Source organism: Harpia harpyja, chromosome 5 (assembly GCF_026419915.1).
Source record: "Harpia harpyja isolate bHarHar1 chromosome 5, bHarHar1 primary haplotype, whole genome shotgun sequence".
Taxonomy (NCBI): Eukaryota; Metazoa; Chordata; class Aves; order Accipitriformes; family Accipitridae; genus Harpia; species Harpia harpyja.
The window spans coordinates 35,456,708-35,469,709 of record NC_068944.1 but is presented as its reverse complement, the minus strand read 5'-3'; the positions used below and the strand labels follow the sequence as shown (position 1 = coordinate 35,469,709).

General features: G+C 43.0%; 1 protein-coding gene and 1 long non-coding RNA gene across 5 annotated transcripts in view; one reads left to right on the top strand and one right to left on the bottom strand.

The window, feature by feature from the left end:
* Window positions 1-2,510: 2,510 nt before the first annotated feature.
* On the bottom strand, window positions 2,511-5,977 carry LOC128142500 (uncharacterized). Its single transcript, XR_008235422.1, has 2 exons — window positions 5,765-5,977; window positions 2,511-5,680 (listed from the first exon to the last, which is right to left on the bottom strand). It is a non-coding gene; the product is annotated as an uncharacterized LOC128142500 (long non-coding RNA).
* Window positions 5,978-6,261: 284 nt separating this feature from the next.
* Window positions 6,262-13,002, top strand: part of RB1CC1 (RB1 inducible coiled-coil 1) — an 83,237-nt gene continuing 76,496 nt past the window's right edge. For 3 of the 4 annotated variants that reach the window (XM_052788642.1, XM_052788644.1, XM_052788641.1), the window contains exon 1: window positions 6,262-6,507. The gene's annotated coding sequence lies outside the window, so the exon portion shown is untranslated. The remainder of the gene's footprint in view (window positions 6,508-13,002) is intronic. The other variant, XM_052788643.1, reaches the window with a different exon arrangement.

Here is a 13,002-nt window from a genome sequence, read left to right as displayed (position 1 = left end):
TACCTGGACTTGTGCAAAGCATTTGATACTGTCTGGCACAACATCCTTGTCTCTAAATTGGAGAGACATGGATTTCATGGATGGACCACTCAGTGGATAAGAAATTGGCTGGATGATTACACTCAAAGAGTTGCAGTCAACGGCTCCATGTCTAGGTGGAGACCAGAGATGAGTGGCGTTCCTCAGGGGTTAGTATTGGGACCGGTGCTGTTTAACATCTTTGTCGGCAACATGGACAGTGGAACTGAGTGCACCCTCAGCAAGTTTGCTGACAACACCAAGCTGTGTGGTGCAGTCGATACACTGGAGGGAAGGGATGACATCCAGAGAGACCTTGACAGGCTTGGGAGGTGGGCCCGTGTGAACCTCATGAAGTTCAACAAGGCCAAGTGCAAGGTCCTGCACATGGGTTGGGGCAATCCCAAGCACAAATACAGGCTGGGCAGAGAATGGATTGAGAGCAGCCCTGAGAAGAAGGACTTGGAGGTGTTGGTTGATGAGAACTTCAACATGACCCAGCAATGTGCGCTTGCAGCCCGGAAAGCCAACCGTATCCTGGGCTGCATCAAAACAAGTGTGACCAGCAGGTCAAGGGAGGTGATTCTGCCCCTCTATTCCGCTCTGGTGAGACCCCACCTAGAGTAATGCGTTCAGCTCTGCGGCCCCCAACATAAGGAGGACATGGACCTATTGGAGCGAGTCCAGAGGAGGGCCACAAAGTTGATCAGAGGGCTGAAGCACCTCTCCTATGAAGACAGGCTGAGAGAGTTGGGGTTGTTCAGCCTGGAGAAGACAAGCCTTCCAGTACCTAAAGGGGCCTACAAGAAAGCTGGAGATGGACTTTTTACAAGTGCATGTAGTGATAGGACAAGGGGTAAGGGCTTTAAACTGAAAGAGAGGAGATTTAGCTTAGACATAAGGAATAAATTCTTCACGGTGAGGGTGGTGAGGCACTGGAACAGGTTGCCCAGAGAGGTTGTGGATGCGCCATCCCTGGAAGTGTTCCAGGCCAGGTTGGATGGGGCTTTGAGCAACCTGGTCTAGCGGAAGATGTCCCTGCCCATGGCAGGGGAGTTGGAACAAGACGATCTTTAAGGTCCCTTCCAACCCAAACCATTCTATGATTTTATGATTCTATGAACATGACTTAAGTGCACTAGAAAAAACACAAAGCTGCTACACAGTAAAAAATGGGAACTCTATTCTCAGTAACATTAAATATTCAGTAATGCTAATACAGCAATACCTTCCTATAAATGTAATATTACTGTTGTTCCATGTAGTCTTCAGTGTATTACTTGTTTGGCCTTGTTGCATTCAGTATCATCCGTGTGTTGTGGAGAGGTGGTGGCATGGGAAGGTCTAGTTGCCATATTACACAAATGGTGTTTCTTAAATCAAAATGTGCAGCTGGGGATTGTTATAGGCTTATTCAGGCTGCCTGTTTTCTCTTGAGAGCTTCTGTCCTTAACCACTTCTGAGGGTATGTCCATTGTGACTATTTTATCTGAGGTTTAAATGTCCTTTGAATGTTTCTGCCCAGGACTAAGAACTGATCTCATGACCTAGATGTTAAATTGAAGCTAACTATCCCCTTCCTGCAAGGACCTCTGGCAATAAACAAGAAAAATCACTTGTGAATTCAAAACCTGTGTAGTCAGAATTACTGAAACATATTGGGAAGCCACACAATTTTAAAATCACTGGTTAGGAATGATCCATAAAGGGGTCAGAGGGAGTGGCATGCTTTCAAAAATGGCATCAGCTGCTCCTGAGTCATTGACCATTCAAAAACAAATTACTGAGAGCTTATGGACCAGTCAGTGCTCTGGAAAAGAAGCAAGAGATGAGATAGTACTTGGTGTTTGCTATGAACTGTCAGGGTACATGAAAGAATAATCAAGTTCCTGAAATATCTCTCCCTAACATGCTGGAGAACTTTTGTTGGAGACTGGTGTTTACTTTGTATATTCCAGTTCAGAACAATAATATATACTTTGTGCTTTAAAAAACGACTATTTTTTTAAAGTGATTAAGTTGTTTAGTTGTAGGAAAACTTAAACTGAAAATGAATACTTGTTCAAGATTACTTTACAAGATGCCACAAAGCCTCAATGGAGAAGGAAGGAACTTGGGTTTAAAATACAGCCAGGCTTAGCAGGGAACTGAATGCAGCTGTTTCCAATATCAAAAAAAAAAAAAAAAAAAGACAAAAATGAAGGGAAGTTGATGAAGATAGCAACTGTAAGGGAAGCAGAAGTACACAGGGAGAATTTATGGCAAGTAGAGCTAAAGAAAATAGGAAGATGTGGTTTTTCAAGTACATTTGGAACTAAATAAATACTGACAGTATTGGTCCATGACTGGCATGGCAGATTACAATTGTACGGAAAGATTGATATGCTCCTTCTCTGTTTGATACTGAAATAATTTTTCTGATCCGGTGTTACCAGTTTAAGAGGGGTGCTTGATTTATAAGAGTATTACAGATGAACTATGGGAATAAACTCTTAAGAGCAGAACTCAAGAGGCTTAGTTTATTTGGTGCCATGGAGAAAACTAAGAGGTGTTAAGGAACCACATATGAACAGACATCTCCAGAGAGAAACATATAACAAATTAAATGGCTGACAGTGAAACTGCCCGGTTGAGGTAATAGTATGATGCTAATTAACCACTGTAATCCTTGAAAGTTTAGACTCACACTCGATGTTTTTCCTAAAACACATTGTAAATCAAACAGGAGTTTTCACAGTCTTGTCCCATTTGTTTTCGGAAGAAAGTGGAGTGCTCAGACTAACTCCCATCTCCTAATTTTCTTTTGGAATTGAATGAACTCAATAACTTGTTTTGTTTTGGTTTTTTTCTCTAAATCATTCTGTCTTAAAAAGCATTCTTGACTTAGAGAAATCCACCACCCCCATAGTTTCTAGTAGCTGATCAACCATGATTCCAACTTCTTTATATGTATAATTTTGGTTTACAATTGGAATATTTAATTATAAATCACATTTACAGTATCCAGTTTCATGTACAACATCTATTGAGAAGTGTATATTCAAATTAAAAGAAGCAGAGTCATTGCATAAGCTAAAAGGGGTCATGAATGCAACAGCTAAGGCAGAATGGACTACCATATTCAGGCATTAGGTTGGATGTAATTTGACAATAATTTGGGGAATGAATAGTCATAACAGATAAATCAATTTTGAGATTGACTATAAGTAGTAGATGGTAATCTCTAACAGAAATAGGTTTACCTGTTCATTCCATATTGGGTTCTGTATCTACACTGTGTTTTAACTTTGCATATAAATCTACTTCCAGTCATGGCAGCTGTCACAGCTCTGGAAGCACTAACAGGCTCAGTGACCCCTTCTGCCCCTCTGAGGGGCCTGGCTGCCCCAGCTCGAGGCCAGCTCCGACAGACTGTGGCTGTGGGGCCTAGTCAGGCTGCTGTTGGAGCGCTGTGTGGGGGCTGCTTCCCCTTTGCTCAGGAGCTGCTTTCAAGCTTCAGCCCTTGGCCCTGGCCCTTTCTTGAGCTAGGTTGTAGCTGTGACCCCACTGATTCTGCTGCACTGTACTGGCTCTACCCCAGATCTGCCTTCTCACCACGGACTTGTCCGCCAGTCACTGAACTCGTGGCTGAAGCAGGTTTTTGTCACCAGACCTCACTCCGGTATTGTGGGACTGTGCCCCTTGTCCATGATGGTGCCTGTTGCTGCCTTGCTGCCAGCCTTGGCTCCCAGCTTGCCGAGCAGCCTATTCTTTTTCTCCCTGACTACAGCTGCATAAACATGTAGTTTAAGAGAGACACATTCTTTTGTATACCAAATTTAGCACCCAAAATTAAAAGCACACAGTGAAAAACTCCTTCAACCTTCTTGTCTATTTTACAGAATGTGCAAAAAAATATACAGGTGAATCCTAAACCGTATGTTGAAAGAATAATAACCTACACTTGGTACAGCACTTTGAAAATGTGAAGATTATCAGCAACCCTGATTTAATGCTTTCTTTTCATATATCCCGGAGCAAAATAATTTTCATAAAATACTGCTTTTCTTCAGGATAGAAGTGCTAGATACAATGTTAAGTTTTTATTCAGACAGGCTCATGAAAAAACCCTGTAATTAGTTGCTTGGCATGAAGTGGCTCTGGATCATTTTGAGAGGAAGCAACATAATGAAATGTTACAAGAACAAGCCAGACCAACCTGCTCTGCTAGCAGCACTTTGCTTACTCCCCAGTTCCTGCTTCAGTCCTGCCTGAGCTCCCTCTCAAATCAAGTTGTCCCACACATGCTGTAAAAAACCAAACAGTGCTTAAGTGCCTGGAGCCTCATTTTATGCAAGTGCTGAGAGCTTGAGTGACAAAGGTGCTTTGCCAGAAAACTACAAACCCTGTTAGTGCTGCAGTTTCAGTGTTGGAATAGTTGCTGTTGCTTCTCTCGCTGATCTCTCAGATCCTCAAACTGTAAGAGGCCACTCTCAGTAGTATCTCCTCAAGACAAGTTTAATGAGGCTTACCGGTGCTTCAGGCTTACTAAACCTCAAAGTTGTTCATCACCTCTGGCTTACCTCCCTGTTTATAGCATGTATGGCACTTTTTTGTGAAGTTTCTATCTGGATGTCATTCCCTTCACCCTAAAGATTAGTCCTTCATCACATTCAAAGAATTTATGAAGACGACAACCATTTTAGGAGATGCAAAAAGCAGAAGTTGACACCTGTAGAACTAAAACACCACTTAACTTTGATATAACCAGTGTTATATTACACAAAGCTGACTTGAATTGCTTTGTTAGAAACTCGTATTTCCCATTACGTCTGTTCATCTGAGTACCAGTGTCTTCTCAGCTCCATTCACTGTTGCAGTCTGAAGTGCCAAAGATGTCTTTCAGAATGTAATTCATTCGGACAGGTCTCCCAACAAGCTGCAAAATTGGAGAGCGCTTGTTTATCAGGTACCACAAAGTGGCAACTGTGGGTAGCGAGGCCACGTTTACTTTCAAAAGCCCACGGCAGTGGCATTGTCCAAGAACAAATACCTGTCTGGACAGGCTGTGACCATTCAACATTGTCTTTAACATGACAGACAGGCAGCAAGCTCTTCAACGTGGCAGAAGTAGCTACTAAAGAGTTTACTGTGAAATCCGTAAGCCAGGTCCAGCTTGTGAGAATTGGTAGACTTACAAGCTGATGAACTAGAAGTGAAAAAATAGAATTAGGTGAAGGGCTGTACATATGAGGTTTAAACAGACCTAAGAGGTAATTTTAAGCGAGAAACAGAAAATGCTTTACATAATGAACCTAGCTATTTTACTGAATGCATCTGTCCTGCAGGCTGAAAATGAGATGCTTGTGCTCTCTTTTGCATTCCTCTTCTGACGTGCTTGCTTCACACTCTGGCCACAATATTGTGCTTTGAATTTCTTATATTCCATGACCTGCTGCCTATAGTATATGTTATGGAAGAAGGAGAGGTCACAGTGAGACAGCAGAGAAGGTATGACCCAGCTGTACGCTGTGCTCAAACGATCTTTGCTGGAGGATGTCCGTAACTCCAGTGTTGTGACCCCCACCTGCAGTTCTGAGTGAAACAACCCACTCTTCTCTGATTTATGTGGCTACGTCCTCATCTCAAAGAAAAGTTCAGTGGGCTAAGCCTCTGAAGAAACCTATAATAAAAGAGAAACCTGAAAGTGACGTGTGCAAGATTCACTTTCGTTTTCTCGGGACAAGAAGACGAGGCCGGTTCCTACCCTACAGCTGACGGTCTGCTTTGTGTCGAAAGCTCTGGGAGCCCCCAGAGGGGCCCATCCTTCCCCGCGGCCCTTGAAGGCAAGCAGCGAGAGCAGCCCGGCCTGGCCCGTGAGTACACCCGCAGCCGCCCTCTCTTGACGGGGGAGGGATGAATTTAATGTTCGTTAAATGCGGAGGAGGGCCGCTGCCCGCCTCGTTACCCGTGCCGGGGTGAGGCCTAGGCGGTCCGTGTGTCCGTCTCCTCCCCCACGCCGGGGAGGCCTCGGAATGAGCATCGCCAGGGGCCGGGCCGGTTAACGGCCGCCGGTCGCGAACGCTCCCTTCCCCGCGCTTCAACGGTCTCCGGGGTCTCCCGGGGTGAGCGCGAGGGCGCGACTTCCGCCTCCCCCGGGTCCGCGCGCTGCCGCCACTGCCGCTTCCGCCGCGCGGTTCCTCCTCCGGGCCGCCCTCTCCCGGCATGCGCTCGCGCCGGAAGCGGCTGACGACAATAACAAACATCGGCGGCGGCGGCGGCTGCGCCAGGACTCCCCGTCCCCGCGCTCCCCGGCCCGGCCCGGCCCGGCCCGGCCCGCTGGCCCCGCGCCGCCTTCCTCGCCCGCCAGTGCGCCACCTCTCCCTGCCGGGGCGCGGTGACCGCCGAGGAGGTGCGTGCCCCCGCGAAGCCGCCGGGCCCGGCCGCGCGGGGCGGGGGGGACGCGCCGCCGCCGCCGCAGGATGCGCGGCGCTGCCCAGGGACCCTCGGGTGAGTGCCGCCGGCGAAGGCGCGGGCTCCTCCCCGCCGCCCCGCTCCTCGTCTCGGCCGCTCCCAACCGGGGGGAGGGCGGGGGGCCCCGTTACCGGGAGGGCGGGTGTGCGGCCTCGGGAAGAAGGGGCGGCGGTCCCGGCTCTGGCCGCAGGGCTGCAGCCGTGGGGCGGGCGACAAGGAGCTGGGAGGCGGGGGTGGGGAGGACCGGGATCCCGCGGCTGGCTGCGGTTCCGGGGTGGCGGGGTGACCCCCGCGCAGCCGGCGGGGGAGGGAAGGGGGGGCGGCGGCTCCCAGCTGGCAGGGGGGGAGCGGCGGTGGTGGGGCAGCGCCGGGCGGGCCGGGGTGCTCCCTCCCTCTCTCCCTGCCCGGGGCTCCGCTGCCGGGGCGAGGGATCGGCGGTGAAGTTACTACGAGGAATGACTCAGCCCGGCTGCGCCTCCGTGCTCGCGGTCGGCAGCGGTCGGAGGAGCGCCGTGCAGAAGCGTTGTGTTTACAAACGTTGTGCTGCCTTTCCCTCGGTTGTTTACTTCTTTCCGCTCCCGAGGAAGCGTACCTCGTGTGCCGAGCTTTCCTGTCGGTTTCTCGTTATTGCTTTCTAGTAGACTTTTCAGGCTGTTTTGTGGATCCGTGCTGGCATTTCTTTCTCAGTACCCCGAAAGTTCTGGCTGACACTGATACTGAGGTAGAAATGCTAATATCGATGCTGGGAAAATGAAACGAACTGATCATTGTAACACCCGTGTTTCTTACTTAACTTCATCTAGAGATGGAAAAAAATAACCAAAAAACCTGTGTCTGAACCTGAGATACTCGGAACCAACCCATAAGTGTTACTTTAGTTCTCTTACAGCCATAGCTTTTTTTTTTTGTGTGTTATTTGGTTTTTTTGTCTGAAGTAATTAAGTAGTATGTTCTGGCCGTGAGCCGTTCCTTCCCCATGGTTCGTATTTAAAGCTTTTACCTTTATTTCTTTATGGGAGCGAATGAGGAGGTTGATTATTTTCTTGTGCCACTCATGTAAACGTGGCTTAGAAGTAGCTCGTGCCATTGGCTTTATAGAAAAACTTACGCTTCTGAAGGTGTTTGGTCGACTGCGTGGTAAAGGATACTTCAGTGGTGCTGGAGAAGTAATGAGCATGGAAAAACATGTTGGTTACAGTTGAAGTTCATACAGCTGGGAAGTACTGTGAGGAATACTAGGCACTGTAAATACTTAATAATAATAAACTTCTGTGCTATTATGGTACATTTAAGTTGTGAACTTTAAGAATGTTTAATATCTAGTACCTTAGGAAGTTTTTAGAAGATGAAGCACGTGAAGAAAGGACTTTGCTATTATCTAGTGTTCTAATGTAAACTTCAGTGCCAAGAAGTAATATTAACAAGAAAGAAATTAGGTGTTTAAACATCGTTAAGTTTAGTTTAAATGAAAGTGTGCAGAGGTTATATTTGTACTTATTCTAAATACTGTCTGGAACTCAAAATGGTTTTATTACATTGGGAGTAGTAGCGAAAACATCTTACTGAAGAATGTGAGGTAAGGGACTTCAGCTGTGCCAGTTATAGAACTGGAAATACAAATGGGATCTTTTGGGATGACAGATTAGTGTAAGATAGACCTAATATTACTTTGGAAGTATATTATTGTTGTATACTTTGTACAAGTAGCTGTTATGTTTTGTAGATTTAGAAAAAAAAAAAGCGAACGTATCTTATGCTGTATTGTGTTGATCTAGCCTTGTGCTCAGCACAGATTCGGGTTAGTAGTCTCTGAGATCATATTTGAGGGGCTGGCTCTCTCCCCATGTCATGTTACCATATTTATAATTAGAAGTGTATGCAGCAGACTTGCACTCTGACTGAGAAAGAGGGCAAGGGTTATTTTGAGGTCTTTTGTGGCATCCGTTTAAAACATTGTCCCTGCATGTTGTCCGAACGCAGCTAAGGTTACACAGTCTTGTGAAAAATTAAGGCGAAGAAAATAATTTATAAACTATTAGTACATTTCTTAGAATTTCTGTTATTCTGGTTAAGTAGGGGGCGAGCGTATGTGCGGGGATAGGAATAGCACATGTCGATTTGTTCCTTTTGATAAGAGAGTAGCAGTTACAGTAGGATCATTGGAAAGAATTTTTCTATATGTTATCCTGTAGGGTAGCTTGTTACCAATGTGTTCATAAATCTTTATTTGGTTTTAAAACAGCAGTTAGTTTCTGTGGAAGGCTGGCTCAGAGTGGTGTGAGGGTCTTGAGACTTCTATTGCACAGATTGGGTTTATTCGCATATTGTGGTAAAGTGAAGCAAGTTAAAATGAAAAACTATAGCGTGCGTAACCGGCCGTCACACGAGCTACTTCAGAGTCACTTTGGACAGTGTCCAAGCAATCATGTGTCTGCTTCTACATATGCATATTGCTCAAGAAAGTTGTGCTCCTGATTTTGGTCCACAGCTCAGTGATGTTATATAAGGAGTTTCTGAACAGGAAATAAGAAGACGTTTTTAACACCCTACTACTTTAAAGAACCCTGCTAATGGTTAGCATTCTGATGCAAAGTTGATAATCAGTATCATTGAGTAGCAAACACTTGATTACAGGATGCCAACTTATATAATAATATTGTATTATACTGCAGGGTCTGATGGAATGCACTGATTCCAAGGGGGCAAAAAAAAGTATCAGTGATATGTAAATTACTAATCTAATTGCTAGAATTACAAAGTGTCTATTTTGTAGCTGATTTGTCAGAGTAATGATTTCAGTGTACAAGTTGAAAGATCCTTACATGAATTCTTTGTTGTAAAAGCCTACAGCGTGATTAATGGTGATAAATTGCTAACAATGATTTTTTGTGAGCTAATTGGCATTCTGTGGTTATTGTGAAAGTCACTTGTCTATTTATGAGTTAATTCATATTGCAGATCGACTTTTAATTTAGTTTTGAGTTCAGTTGAGAGAGAAATTGGAACACATCATAGCCATGTATCAGCTCTTTCTATCCCCATTTGTAAGCAGGGTTGGAAGTGGATATACTTTGATTATGTGTTTTCTAATGGGATTTGAGCATAACTAAATTGTTAATAATACATAAATAATATCTAAGTCTCCGTTGTTGGCATTTGTCGATAGAGATATCAGAATAAATTTATTGATACAAAACTTTCATTCAGAGATTCAGATGGGGCTGGCTACTGTTGGCTCCTCAGGAGAACCACCTGGGATGTCAGGGCAATTCTTGCTTGTCTTCTGTCCACCTCCAGGTGTGTGTTTTTCCTTTTGTTGTTCATGTTTGCAGTCCATGATTCCAGTAGGTTTCTGAGCTCAAACTACCAGCCAGAACCACCAGCTCAAGCAACAGCTCGGCGTAGCTTTTTACATGCCTCCAAGATGTTGACAGTTTCTTTTGGGAACAGATTTCACAGTTGGGCCTGCTGTCTTTATCGCATCAAGGTGAAATGATTACAGTGTGCTATATATAAATCTCCAGTAGTTTGTGCATCTAGAAGATTATCTGTTGTAGAATGTGGTAGCCTGCTTTCTATACAAAATGAGTTGTTCATGTGTTATATGAATTTCAATCTGACTTTTATTGATTACCTGTTGATTGAAAGTAAAATGTAAAACTGCTTTGTTGACTGGTTGGGTTCCAAATGTCCTACATCTGTCTTGCTGTGTAATGCCATAGGTTCAATAAGAAGAATGATGTGTGAATATTTGCGAGCAGCTCTGCTTAAGGAATGTTCTGATTGGTCTCTGACTTCAGAACATACTTTTATTTTCTTGTTATGAAATAGCTCATGTTTTCTTACCTCATAAGACCTATTTCTGAAACAGTATTTTTGCTTTTTCAGGAGAGTAGGAAAGTTATGGTGGCGTAATAGCATGTTAAGTATTTCAATTGCCTGGTCTTTTTATTTGGAGGGATTAGGTGACACTAGTGTCTGTATGATAGAAACACAATACATCAATCTTCATTATTTGTCTTGAAGATGTGTTTGAAAGGCCAGTATGCTGTTTTCAGTTTGAACAGATTGAAAACTGTGTATTTTAGAGGTAGGAAGCAGCATTGAAGAACTAATTAAAGGGAAAGTTTTACTTCTATCATGGATTAAAAAATCAGACCACTCTTAGCAAAGCTAAAATATAAATTCTGTGAAGAATGGCGCTTCACTGAGATCCAATTTCTGAACTTTTGAGGTAGCTGCTCCTAAATTCCCAAATTTTGTTTTGATTTAGTGTTCAGGTTCTCTTTTGTAACTGACTTATCTGCTGCTTTTTTGCATGCTTGAATATGTTCATGCTACCTTCTGTAAAATATGCTCTTTTGTCTATTATGTGTATTGTACATATGGCTGCAGCAATTTTTGCTCTTTATTATTGGAATGGTGGTGTTTTCCTGATATTGCAGGGACTTTAAATGTCAGTGGTTTATCTCAAATTTTATTTTGGGTTTGTTGATGCCAAGTAGCTGTGCTGGTGTGTCAGAAGTGTGGATATTTGACCCTTATTTAGGGTAGTTGTGCCTAGGATAGACAGTTCATACTGACAAAATGGTGCTTTTATTTATACAGTTTTCCTTCCATCCTCCGGAGTGTGTATTTTTATTAAATTCAGATGAAGTGGAGATTCTTATGTAAGAATACATTGTGTAACTTCACCAACTCTTCTAATTTATTATGCTTATGCTATATTGCAAGTATTCTGCTAGTAAACTCAAGATGACTTGTCTATTGTAATAAAAATACTCTTTACAAATACTTGTATTGTCTGCTGATTGAAGGAGACTTGATTCAAACCCAGTGAATGGTTCTTTAAACAAAAAATGAAAATATGACTCAATTCTCAGTTCTGTCTGAACGAAAAGAGGGGGTGTAATGTGTAAACTTCACTTATCTCTGAGACTTTTTCACATAACATAAAATAACTATAAATTTCAAAAAGCAAATGTAATGTAACAACAATTTCACATGCATGTTATGGCTGCAGACAGCACGACTAGAGTTCAATAAGGTAGAAGTACAGTTATTGTATCTCAGCAGTTGTGGGGGTTTTTTTGTGAGGTTGTGTAGTTCTTCAGTTGGTAATATTCCATAAAGGGATTTATTAGTGCACTTTGTTAGCTCTTTTAAACTACCAAAGATTTATCCCACAAAGGTAAAGAAGGGCAGTTGAACATTACTAAACACTTTCTTAAGATAAGATGAAATTTAACATTCTTCAAACCCATCCTGCAGCTTTTCTCATTTCTCAATACATTGCTGTTATTGTCTTTCTGATTGATACTAATAGAGATCTGAAGGGGATTTGTAACTATGTAACATGCAAATAGAGTAGTAAGCTGATTTGCCAAAAATCTAGACATGATTTTTGAACATGTATTCGTATGGAGGGTAGGGGTTATGTTGACTCTGCATGTCACTGATGGTCCTTTACTTGTCTGTTTCAGATACCACTGAAAGAAAAGAATGTTGATAAATAGGAGGAGGTTCATAGGTGATGTGAATTATAAAGGAACTTAAAAATGAGAAATTAGAGAAATTCCATCTTTAGATCATGAAAGTTCAAATGCTAAATTTATAAACATCCATATGAATAAGAAAAATTTGAAACAAGTTTGGTAGTTGCTAATAATTTGAACAGTTTACCAAGATGGTGGTGGATTTCCTTATTACTGGAAAACTTTAAGGTTACTCTAAAATATGGTTGCTTATGAATAGAAATTAATTAAGGAACAACCTGTGACTTTTATGTAGGCAACCAGACTAAATCACAAGGACCTTTACTTGCCTTACATTTCATTATTGTCAATATTTTACTGTCTTTTCTATCCCTAGTGTTTCCATTCCTGTGAAATAAATGCCATTTAATCAGTCTTACTTTCTGTGCTTTCATCCTTTAAAGTAGGTCTGGCCAAGTTACCTTGTACTATCCACATAAAAGAGGAAAAAAAAACCTGGTGCCATTATGATAGTGTATCTGGAGAGAGGAGGGCAGGAAAAGTGGCCTCATGGTCTATATTTTGAGAAACTCTGTCCTCAATTCTGTCTGTAGTAATTGGCTGTTTTTGAGTTTCTTTAGCCTGCTCTTTGAGAGGATACTGGCATTTTTTTAATAGGGTACCATTTATAAGAAGTTATCTGTTGGTAATTGATGATGGCTTGGGCAGTTAGGGATGTGAATGATGCCTTCTGGAAATTCTCACTTGTCTTCTTGGATGATGGTGCTGATGTTCAGTAGCCCCTGCTGTCATCGGCCTCTTTCCCGCCTTTTTTGTAGTATAACAGTTTATGGAGCTGTGTAGTGAACTGGATCATGGAACTAATTCGAGCTAGCAGTAACTTGGGGAAGTATGCTGTTTGTAACTTATTACAGCAAAGTAATCCAGTTTAGTCCATAGAAGTGTGGAAAGTTGCACCACTGAAAGTTGGTGCAGGGAGAGGACCAGAAGAAGAACTGGCTGAGGAAAGGGATTCATAAGTCTGGTGCTCTTACTA